Here is an 11,819-nt window from a genome sequence, read left to right on the forward strand (position 1 = left end):
TGTGAGATAGTTGAGTGTTGGGGAGACTATCATTTGAAGCACAAGAGCAAGGAGTTCATCATCAACACACCATCTATTACCTTTTGGAGAGTGGTGTCTCCTAGATTGGTTTGGTGTCACTTGGGAGCCTTCGTCAAGATTGTGGAGTTGAACCAAGGAGTTTGTACGGGCAAGGATGTGACGCCCCAAGACCAGCGCTCCAGATGCCTTCCTTGTATTTCGAGATTCGTCGTGCAATTTGTTTTGTTCGTGGCATTCATCATTGCATCATTTGCATTGCATCATGTCATCATGCAACCCTTTTTAAAATTCAACTTAAATAAATCTTATGGATCTTTGATCCATTTAAATCGAGGGTATTCACATGATGATTTCTCTTTAAAACATATTCAAAGTCTCCTACTATTATTAGGGAGCTATTATAAATATTCCAATAATTTGGAATTTACCACAACACACTTGCATGTTAAATCCCTTAGCCTTTTCTTCTTCAAGTTTTGACTCTCTAACCTTGCCAATAATTCTTTTGCCACTTATCGAGGCTCTTCCTAATTGTTCAACATTTTTGGACACTTCGGAATCCTAGTCCTTGTTCAAACCATTTGAATTTAATTCAAAGGAATTTGAATTTAAATCTTGCAAGCATGGCCATTCCTATTTTCTTGGAACAAACACATTTTTGTGAGCCCGGGAAAATTATCCGCATGCCAAAGTCCCTTCTCTAACCTTTTTCCTTTCTCTCTTTTCTTTCTTCCTATTCTTTTTCTGTTTTGGGAAAATATGAGAGAGGGAGTGGAGAGCCCAGCAGCCTCTCTCTCCACTGGGCCGGCCTCCAAGGCCCACCTAGGCCCAGCCGCACCTAAACCCTAGCCCCGATCCCCCTCCTCATCTCCCGATCGATCCCCTCTCCCTCTCCCTCTCGTCTTTCCCTTTGCCGCCGCCACACAACACACGCACGCAGAGGGGCAGCGCCCCACGCCCGATCCCCTCGACCGCTACCTTGGCCTCCGGCCATGGCGCCCGCGCCGACGACCCTGTAGGCCGCTGCCCTGCTGCCATGTCCCGCTGCTGCCGCACGCCAAGTCCCGCGCCACTGTCGTCTTCATGACCTGCATCGGTCCCTGCCGCGTCCCTGCATCGAGCAGCCAGAGCCGCTCGTCGCCGAATCCCGTCTGCTACTGCCTGGATCCGTGCGTTCGCCATCGTCGGCTACCTCGAGGAGCCCCGCAGCATATCGTCAGACCGCACCATGCCCCGCCTCTTTCCCTCGTTCTCCTTTCTCCTCTTGTATCCATCTCTCTCTCAGCGCACTCTCTCTGCCCTTGGACAGGGACCTCAGCGACCTTGGCCCGCCATGGATGGTCGGCTCTGCCAAGCTCCCCGCTGCCGCATCACGCCCAGGCCGATCCTCCTCCGCCCGTTCCTTGACCATCATCTCCATCGACGACCTCTGCACCACCGCGAGGCTCCTCTCGCGAGCACCTCCTTCTAAACCCCTTCGGGTCCTCGGCGTGGCCCTGCCTCCACTAGCAGCCTCCTGCTACCTGTCGTCTCCATAGCCTTGAGGAGCCACCCAAGCTGTCGGTCGTTCTGGCCCTTGCACACCACTGTTGACCCGAGGAGACTAACACCGCCAAGTCCAAGGACGATCCCTGAAGATTTTGGACGCGCCAAGTTCCTCTTTCGGACCCGTCAAGTGTACAACGACTCTTGTGCGACTACGCGGATTCGCCAAGTACCACACCGGCAACACCGACGCCCGAACAAGCACACCGGCTATGTGGATTTCGGCTAAGTCCCTCGACAACCGGCGCTCAGTACCACTACGTTTGCCATGTACAGCTACACCAAGAACGGACCGACAAGTACCCCGACAACGTGTGTACCTCTACAGTTGACCCGTGGACGTCAAGTTCCTCGCCGTGACCCCGTGGATGTCAAGTTCCTCGCCGTGACCCTGATCATCTATGGAGTGTGTACGACTACGAAACGTGTACCACTACTTCCACTACCGTCGCGAGAACGTCTACTTCCATCTACACCGCATCGAACACGCCCGCCCCAAAACGCACGCTTCGAAGGTATAACCACTGAGACGACTGCCGTGAACGAATGCATGAGTGATGTATGAGATGAAACCGCGTGTTTTCACCGTATGCGATTGACGTTGCACGTTCTTCCTCGTTTTCCATGTCGTCGACCCATGGGAACCCGGTAACCGGGATCACCCCACCATCTCTAGCATGTTCCGCACATCCGCACACTTGCTTCTTTTGCACCGCTATCTCAATGAGTTGTCGAAACCGGAACATTGCCGTGGCACCGTGTCCGTTATCGTCGCCGTGGCACCCTTCCCTTTCGTCATGATGACCAAATGCTTCATAACATGCTCATGTCAATATTTTCTTTAAATTGCATAAGACTTGCATATGTCATCTGCATCATGTTAACAACATTTAAAATTGTTGTTTGCTTTAAATTGCTAAATGCACATGGGGATTTTTCGGAATTGTATTTGTTGTTCTGGCCTTATTTAAACTTGCCTAGATAGGTAGTTTTATGTTTCACCTCTTGCCATGTTTAACAACATTTAATATTGTTGGGTATATAAACGGGAGAGAACTAAATAAGTAAATGTGGTGTTTCGTCGCATATTGAGCTCCACTTAACTTGTAGTATTGTTTGTTGCACTTTGCCATGCTTTGTCATGCTTTTAAACCGGACATGCATCATACTTGTTTGTGCATCATGCCATGTTTATGCTTGTGTGTTTACCATGTTGCTTGCTTCTTTCCGGTTTGCTTCTCTCGTTAGCTTCGGTTTTGTTCTGGAGTTGTGAGGATTCGTTCGACTACGTCCGTTTGTCTTCTTCATGGACTTGTTCTTCTTCCTTGCGAGATCTTAGGCAAGATGACCTTTACCCTCGATATCACTTCTATCTTTGCTTGCTGGTTGTTCGCTCTATCGCTATGTCACGCTACCAACCACTTGTTTATCATGCCTCCCATATTGCCATGTCAAGCCTCTAACCCGCCTTAACCGTGGGCAAGGCTTTCGAAAGTTTATACCCTGTAGGGGTGTCCCAACTTAGCCCATCATAAGCTCTCACGATCAACGAAGGATATTCCTTCTCCCGGAAAGACCCGATCAGTCTCGGAATCCCGGTTACAAGACATTTTGACAATGGTAAAACAAGATCAGCAAAGCCGCCCGACTGTGCCGACAAATCCCGATAGGAGCTGCACATATCTCGTTCGCTTTGAATAAAACTCCTCCAGCAAGGCCCAACCTTGGTTTTACCATTTGCCTACCTACCACCTATACATTTACCTTGGGTTCTGCAGACTCAAGGGTCATCTTTATTTTAAACCCCCTCGGGCCAGTGCTCCTCTGAGTGTTGGTCCCAAACGGGCAGCCTGCGGGGCCACCTTGGGGAAACTTGAGGGCTGGTTTTACTCATAGCTTGATCTATCCGGTGTGCCCTGAGAACGAGATATGTGCAGCTCCTATCAGGATTTGTCGGCACAGTCGGGCGGCTTTGCTGGTCTTGTTTTACCATTGTCAAAATGTCTTGTAACCGGGATTCCGAGACTGATCGGGTCTTTTTGGGAGAAGGAATATCCTTCGTTGATCGTGAGAGCTTATGATGGGCTAAGTTGGGACACCCCTGCAGGGTATAAACTTTCGAAAGCCGTGCCCGTGGTTATGTGGCAGATGGGAATTTGTTAATGTCCGGTTGTAGAGAATTTGACACTTGATTTAACTAAAATGCATCAACCGCGTGTGTAGCCGTGATGGTCTCTTTTCGGCGGAGTCCGGGAATTGAACACGGTTTGTGTGATGGTTGTACGTAAGTAGTTTCAGGATCACTTCTTGATCACTTCTAGCTTCACGTCTGTTGCGTAGCTTCTCATCTTACTCTCATTTGCGTATGTTAGCCACCATATTTGCTTAGTGCTTGGTGCAACTCCACCTCATTACCCCATCCTACCCATAAGCTTAAATAGTCTTGATCTCGCGGGTTTTGAGATTGCTGAGTCCTCGTGACTCACAGATTCTACCAAAACAGTTGCAGGTGCCGATGAGACCAGTGCAGGTGACGCAACCGAGCTCAAGTGGGAGTTCGACGAGAACCTTGGTCGTTACTATGTTTCGTTTCCTGATGATCAGTAGTGGAGCACAGTTGGGACGATCGGGGATCTAGCATTTGGGGTTATCTTCTTTTCATTTGGATTTGTCCGTAGTCGGCCTATGTGTGTGCTCTGAATGATGTATGAATTATATGTTCATTGTGTGAAGTGGCGATTGTAAGCCAACCCTATTTATCCCTTCCTTATTCAGTACATGGGATTGTGTGAAGATTACCCCTCTTGCGACAAAACCAAAATGCGGTTATGCCTCTAAGTCGTGCCTCGACACGTGGGAGATATAGCCGCATCTTGGGCGTTACAAAGGAGATCGCCTACTTCGTGAAGATCTACCCTAGTGAGGCAAGTCCTTCGTGGGCGATGGCCATGGTGGGATAGACAAGGTTACTTCTTCGTGGACCCTTCGTGGGAGGAGCCCTCCATGGACTCGTGCAACCGTTACCCTTCGTGGGTTGAAGTCTCCATCAACGTGGATGTACGATAGCACCACCTATCGAAACCACGCCAAAAATCTCCATGGTTACATTGCGTTTGCTCCCTCCAAACTCCTCCTTTTACCTTCATGTGCAATGTTTTACATTCCGCTGCTATACTGTTAGACTTGCATGTGTAGGTTGGTTGCTTGACTAGTGCTAAGTTGCTAAAATCTGTCAAGACTTAAAATTGGGAAAAGGCTAGATTTTTATTTGGTCAAGTAGTCTAATCACCCCCCTCTAGACATACTTTTCGATCCTACAAGTGGTATTAGAGCTATGGTCTCCATTTGCCTTGATTTCCATAGCTTTTGGTGATCATAGCCTTGGTTTCACAACCTAGGAGAGTATGGCGTCTAGCGAGGGAAATTACTACCGTAGACGTCCTTACTTTGATGGTACTAATTTTGCTAGTTGGAAGCATAAGATGGACATAACCCCGCCGTTTGGGCTATTGTGTGTACTGGCTTGTGAAAGTGCTAGTTATCGACTAGAGGCAGGGTAAATAGGCGATTTTTATGAAAGTCTTCAAAACATGAGAGTTTCGAAGACAAACAATAGAAATGAACCTATTGATATGCAGCGGAAGGTAGACCTAAGCAAGCCATAGTCAAGTATTCAATGAAGTGAAAGCACGAAGGCTAATAGCAGCTAGGTAGTAAAGATCAGGATGGAAGATAGTATGAAGCCAAACAATAATAGTAGTCACACAGTGAAGATAGACAGATAGTGCAGACAGGCAATGACTTCACGAAGACAAACTGTAAGTAAAGAGAGGGAGAGGATAGAACCAGACACTTGGTGAGGACAATGATTTATTGGACCAGTTCCAGTTGCTGTGAAAATTGTACGTCTGGTTAGGGAGGCTGAGATTCAACTCAGAAGACCGTGTCTTCACCTTATTCCCCGTGAGCTAAGGACACCCAGTCCTCGCCCAATCACTCTGGTAAGTCTTCAAGGTAGACTTCCAGACCTTCACAGACTTCGTTCACCGGCGATCCACAATGACTCTTGGATGCTCAGAACGCGACGCCTAACCGGCTGGAGGATTCACAGTCCTCAAGTGTAACAAGTCTTCAGGTCACGCGGACAGAAAGACTACAGTGATGCCTAACACTCTTTGGCTCTGGGTGTTTGGGCTTTGTCCTCGCAAGGATTTCTCTCTCTCTCCAAAGCTTCGGAGGTGGGTTGCTCTCAAACGACAAAAGTCGTGCACTAACTCTGAGCAGCCACCAATTTATGGTGTAGGGGGTGGGCTATTTATAGCCACTAGGCAACCCGACCTGATTTGTCCGAAATGACCCTGGGTCACTAAGGAACTGACACGTGTTCCAACGGTCAGATTTCAAACACACACGACAGCTTGGCTTGGGATACAAGTAAAGCTAACTCATCCAACTCTGGATAAGATTTGCTCTCATTGTCTTCGCTCGAAGACATAGGATTTGGTTGAACATCACTTCAGTCACTCTGACTTTGTTCACTGGGACCCCACTTAACAGTACGGTGGTTCCTATGACTCAACAAAGAAGAAAAGGAAACAATGAAACAACTAAGTCTTCGCGCTCCATAGTCTTCATGCGATGTCTTCTCATGTCATAGTCTTCAATGTGAATATCTTACATACCACCTTTGTCTTCAATGTCTTCATACATTTTTAGGGGTCATCTCCGGTAGGTAAACCGAATCAATGAGGGACTACTACCTGTGTTATCCTGCAATTCTCACAAACACATTAGTCCCTCAACCAAGTTTGTCTTAATACTCCAAAACCAACTAGGGGTGGCACTAGATGCACTTAAAATCTCCCCCTTTTTGGTGATTGATGACAAAGTGGTTGAAGTTTTCAACGGGGATAAAAGTATGTGAAATTGTAAAGGTTAAAGGTATTGTCTTCATAAGTAGCAATAGGCTCCCCCTGAAGATGTGCATATAAGTAATTTGCTTTTGGAATGCAAATGCACATGGCAGGTTGTACATGTGGAGATCCTCTTCAACTTATGAAGACAATTCATCATGCATGATTTGATATAACGAAGATATTAACATGCATAATGAAAAATGGACGTCTGCAATATGACTTCGTGCGGAATTTATCATCGCACATGCGGAATTTATCATCACATCACAGAATAGCAAACAAGTAGCATACGACCATCAAGTTTAAGTGTTACAACTCAAAGAACCAAATGTATCAAAAGCGAGAGTTGTAAACACTAGGCAAAATATAAAGCAACCGCCCATATGGACCCGCTTGAAGACTATCAACTCATATGCTTCTCCCCCTTTTGTCAGTAAGGACCGAAAAGGTTTGAAGACATAGAGGCTCTACTCGTTCCCAGAAGAAGTAGGTGAAGCTGCAGGGTCGGTGATGTCTACTACACAACCTTCTCCTTATAGACGTTGTTGGGCCTCCAAGTGCAGAGGTTTGTAGGACAGTAGCAAATTTCCCTCAAGTGGATGACCTAAGGTTTATCAATCCGTGGGAGGCGTAGGATGAAGATGGTCTCTCTCAAACAACCCTGCAACCAAATAACAAAGAGTCTCTTGTGTCCCCAACACACCCAATACAATGGTAAATTGTATAGGTGCACTAGTTCGGCGAAGAGATGGTGATACAAGTGCAATATGGATGGTAGATATAGGTTTTTGTAATCTGAATATATAGAAACAACAAGGTAACTAATGATAAAAGTGAGCGTAAATGGTATTGCAATGCTTCGAAACAAGGCCTAGGGTTCATACTTTCACTAGTGCAAGTTCTCTCAACAATAATAACATAATTGGATCATATAACTATCCCTCAACATGCAACAAAGAGTCACTCCAAAGTCACTAATAGCGGAGAACAGACGAAGAGATTATGGTAGGGTACGAAACCACCTCAAAGTTATTCTTTCCGATCAATCCATTGGGCTATTCCTATAAGTGTCACAAACAGCCCTAGAGTTCGTAGTAAAATAACACCTTAATACACACATCAACCAAAACCCTAATGTCAATACTCCAATGTCACCTCAAGTATCCGTGGGTATGATTATACGATATGTATCACACAATCTCAGATTCATCTATTCAACCAACACATAGAACCTCAAAGAGTGCCCCAAAGTTTCTACCGGAGAGTGAAGACGAAAACGTGTGCCAACCCCTATGCATAGGTACATGGGCGGAACCTGCAAGTTGATCACCAAAACATACATCAAGTGAATCAATAGAATAACCCATTGTCACCACGGTTATCCCACGCAAGACATACATCAAGTGTTCTCAAATCATTAAAGACTCAATCCGATAAGATAACTTCAAAGGGAAAACTCAATCTATTACAAGAGAGTAGAGGGGGAGAACATCATAAGATCCAACTATAATAGCAAAGCTCGCGATACATCAAGATCTTACCACCTCAAGAACACGAGAGAGAGAGAGAGATCGAACACATAGCTACTGGTACATACCCTCAGCCCCGAGGGTGAACTACTCCCTCCTCGTCATGGAGAGCGCCGGGATGATGAACCTGGCCACCGGTGAGGGATCCCCCCCTCCGGCAGGGTGCCGGGACAGGGTCCCGATTGGTTTTTGGTGGCTACAGAGGCTTGCGGCGGCGGAACTCCCGATCTATTCTGTTCCCCGAAGGTTTTAGGGCATATTGGTATATATAGGTGAAAGAAGTACGTCAGGGGAGCCACGAGGGGCCCACGAGGGTGGAGGGCGCGCCTAGGGGTGTGGGCGCGCCCCCCTGCCTCGTGCCTCCCTCGTTGCGTTCCTGACGTGCACTCCAAGTCTCTCGGGTTGCTTTCCTTCCAAAAATAACTTCTCTAGAAGGTTTCATTCCGTTTCTACTCCGTTTGATATTCCTTTTCTTCGAAACACTGGAACAAGGGAAAAATAGGAACTGGCACTGGGCTCTGGGTCAATAGGTTAGTCCCAAAAATAATATAAAATTGCATAGTAAAGCCCATAAAACATCCAAGATGGATAATATAATAGCATGGAACAATCAAAAATTATAGATACGTTGGAGACGTATCAGCATCCCCAAGCTTAATTCCTGCTCGTCCTCGAGTAGGTAGTTGATAAAAACAGAATTTTTGATGTGGAATGCTACTTGGCATAATTTCAATGTAATTCTTCTTAATTGTGGTATGAATATTCAGATCCGAAAGGTTCAAGATAAAAGTTCATATTGACACAAAAATAATAATACTTCAAGCATACTAACTAAGCAATTATGTCCTCTCAAAATAACATGGCCAAAGAAAGTTCATCCCTACAAAATCATATAGTTTAGTCATGCTCCATTTTCGTCACACAAGAATGCTCTCATCATGCACAACCCCGATGACAAGCCAAGCAATTGTTTCATACTTTAGTAATCTCAAACTTTTTTCAACTTTCACGCAATACATGAGCGTGAGCCATGGATATAGCACTATGGGTGGAATAGAATATAACGATGGGGGTTATGTGGAGAAGAGAAAAAAGGAGAAAGTCTCACATCAATGAGGCTAATCAATGAGCTATGGAGATGCCCATCGATTGATGTTAATGCGAGGAGTAGGGATTGCCGTGCAACGGATGCACTAGAGCTATAAATATATGAAAGCTCAACAAAAGAAACTAAGTGGGTGTGCATCCAACTTGCTTGCTCACGAATACCTAGGGCACTTGAGGAGGCCCATTGTTGGAATATACAAGCCAAGTTCTATAATGAAAAATTCCCACTAGTATATGAAAGTGACAAAACAAGAGACTCTCTATTATGAAGATCATGGTGCTACTTTGAAGCACAAGTGTGGTAAAAGGATAGTAACATTGTCCCTTCTCTCTTTTTCCCTCATTTTTTGGGCCTTCTCTTTTTTATGGCCTTTCTCTCTCTTTTTTTATTCCTCACTTGGGACAATGCTCTAGGAAATGATGATCATCACACTTCTATTTATTTACAACTCCTTGATTACAAATCGATACTAGAACAAAGTATGACTCTATATGAATGCCTCCGGCGGTGTATCGGGATATGCAATGAACCAAGAGTGACATGTATGAAAGAATTATGAACGGTAGCTTTGCCACAAATACTATGTCAACTACATGATCATGTAAAGCAATATGACAATGATGAACGTGTCATGATAAACGGGATGGTGGAAAGTTGCATGGCAATATATCTCGGAATGGCTATGGAAATGCCATAATAGGTAGGTATGGTGGCTGTTTTGAGGAAGATATAAGGAGGTTTATGGGTGAAAGAGCGTATCATATCACGGGGTTTGGATGCACCGGCGAAGTTTGCACCAACTCTCAATGTGAGAAAGGGCAATGCACGGTACCGAAGAGGCTAGCAATGATGGAAAGGTGAGAGTGCGTATAATCCATGAACTCAACATTAGTCATAAAGAACTCACATACTTATTGCAAAAATCTACAAGTCATCAAAAACCAAGAACTACGCGCATGCTCCTAGGGGGATAGATTGGTAGGAAAAGACCATCGCTCGTCCCCGACCGCCACTCATAAGGAGGACAATCAAAGAACACCTCATGTTTCAAATTTGTTACATAACGTTTACCATACGTGCATGCTACGGGACTTGCAAACTTCAACACAAGTATTTCTCAAATTCACACTACTCAACTAGCACAACTTTAATATCACTACCTCCATGTCTCAAAACAATCATCAAGCATCAAACTTCTCTTAGTATTCAACACACTCATAAGAAAGTTTTTACTAATCTTGAATACCTAGCATATTAGGATTATTTAAGAAAATTACCATGCTATTTAAGACTCTCAAAATAATCTAAGTGAAGCATGAGAGATCAATATTTTCTATAAAACAAATCCACCACCATGCTCTAAAAGATATAAGTGAAACACTAGAGCAAACAACAAACTACTCCAAAAGATATGAGTGAAGATCAATGAGTAGTTGTATAATTATGTAACTATGTGAAGACTCTCTAACATTTAAGAATTTCAGATCTTGGTATTTTATTCAAACAGCAAGGAAAGCTAAAGAAAATAAAATGACGCTCCAAGCAAAACACATATCATGTGGTGAATAAAAATATAGCTCCAAGTAAAGTTACCGATGAACGAAGACGAAAGAGGGGATGCCATACGGGGCATCCCCAAGCTTAGGCTCTTGGTTGTCCTTGAATATTACCATGGGGTGCCTTGGGCATTCCCAAGCTTAGGCTCTTGCCACTCCTTATTCCATAGTCCATCGAATCTTTACCCAAAACATGAAAACTTCACAACACAAAACTTAACAGAAAACTCGTAAGCTCCGTTAGCGAAAGAAAACAAAACACCACTTCAAGGTACTGTAATGAACTCATTATTTATTTATATTGGTGTTAAACCTACTGTATTCCAACTTCTCTATGGTTTATAAACTATTTTACTAGCCATAGATTCATCAAAATAAGCAAACAACACACGAAAAACAGAATCTGTCAAAAACAGAACAGTCTGTAGTAATCTGTAACTAACGCAAACTTCTGGAACTCCAAAAATTCTAAAATAAATTGTTGGACCTGAGGAATTTATCTAGTAATCATCTTAAAAAAGAATAAACTAAATAGCACTCTCCAGTAAAAATTTGAATCTAATCTCGTGAGCGCTAAAGTTTCTGTTTTTTTTACAGCATGATCATAAAGACTTCACCCAAGTCTTCCCAAAGGTTCTACTTGGCACAAACACTAACTAAAACACAAAAACACATCTAAACAGGACCGATTATTTATTCCTAAACAGAACCAAAAAGCAAAAAAATAAAATAAAATTGGGTTGCCTCCCAACAAGCGCTAACGTTTAACGCCCCTAGCTAGGCATGACGATTTCAATGATGCTCACATAAAAGATAAGAATTGAAACATAAAGAGAGCATCATGAAGAACATGACTAGCACATTTAAGTCTAACCCACTTCCTATGCATAGGGATTTTGTGAGCAAACAACTTATGGGAACAATGATCAACTAGCATAGGAAGGCAAAACAAGCATAACTTCAAAACTTTAAGCACATAGAGAGGAAACTTGATATTATTGCAATTCCTACAAGCATATATTCCTCCCTCATAATAATTTTCAGTAGCATCATGAATGAATTCAACAATATAATTATCACATAAAGAATTCTTTTGATGATCCACAAGCATAGAAATTTTATTACTCTCCACATAAGCAAATTT

The 11,819-nt window shown here is 44.0% G+C and overlaps 1 long non-coding RNA gene across 1 annotated transcript; it reads left to right on the forward strand.

The window, feature by feature from the left end:
• The first annotated feature begins 488 nt into the window (after positions 1-488).
• On the forward strand, positions 489-4,332 carry LOC141023318 (uncharacterized). The gene is made up of 2 exons (XR_012184298.1): positions 489-2,081; positions 4,070-4,332. It is a non-coding gene; the product is annotated as an uncharacterized lncRNA (long non-coding RNA).
• The last annotated feature ends 7,487 nt before the right edge of the window (positions 4,333-11,819 follow it).

Source organism: Aegilops tauschii, chromosome 1 (assembly GCF_002575655.3).
Source record: "Aegilops tauschii subsp. strangulata cultivar AL8/78 chromosome 1, Aet v6.0, whole genome shotgun sequence".
Lineage (NCBI taxonomy): Eukaryota > Viridiplantae > Streptophyta > Magnoliopsida > Poales > Poaceae > Aegilops > Aegilops tauschii.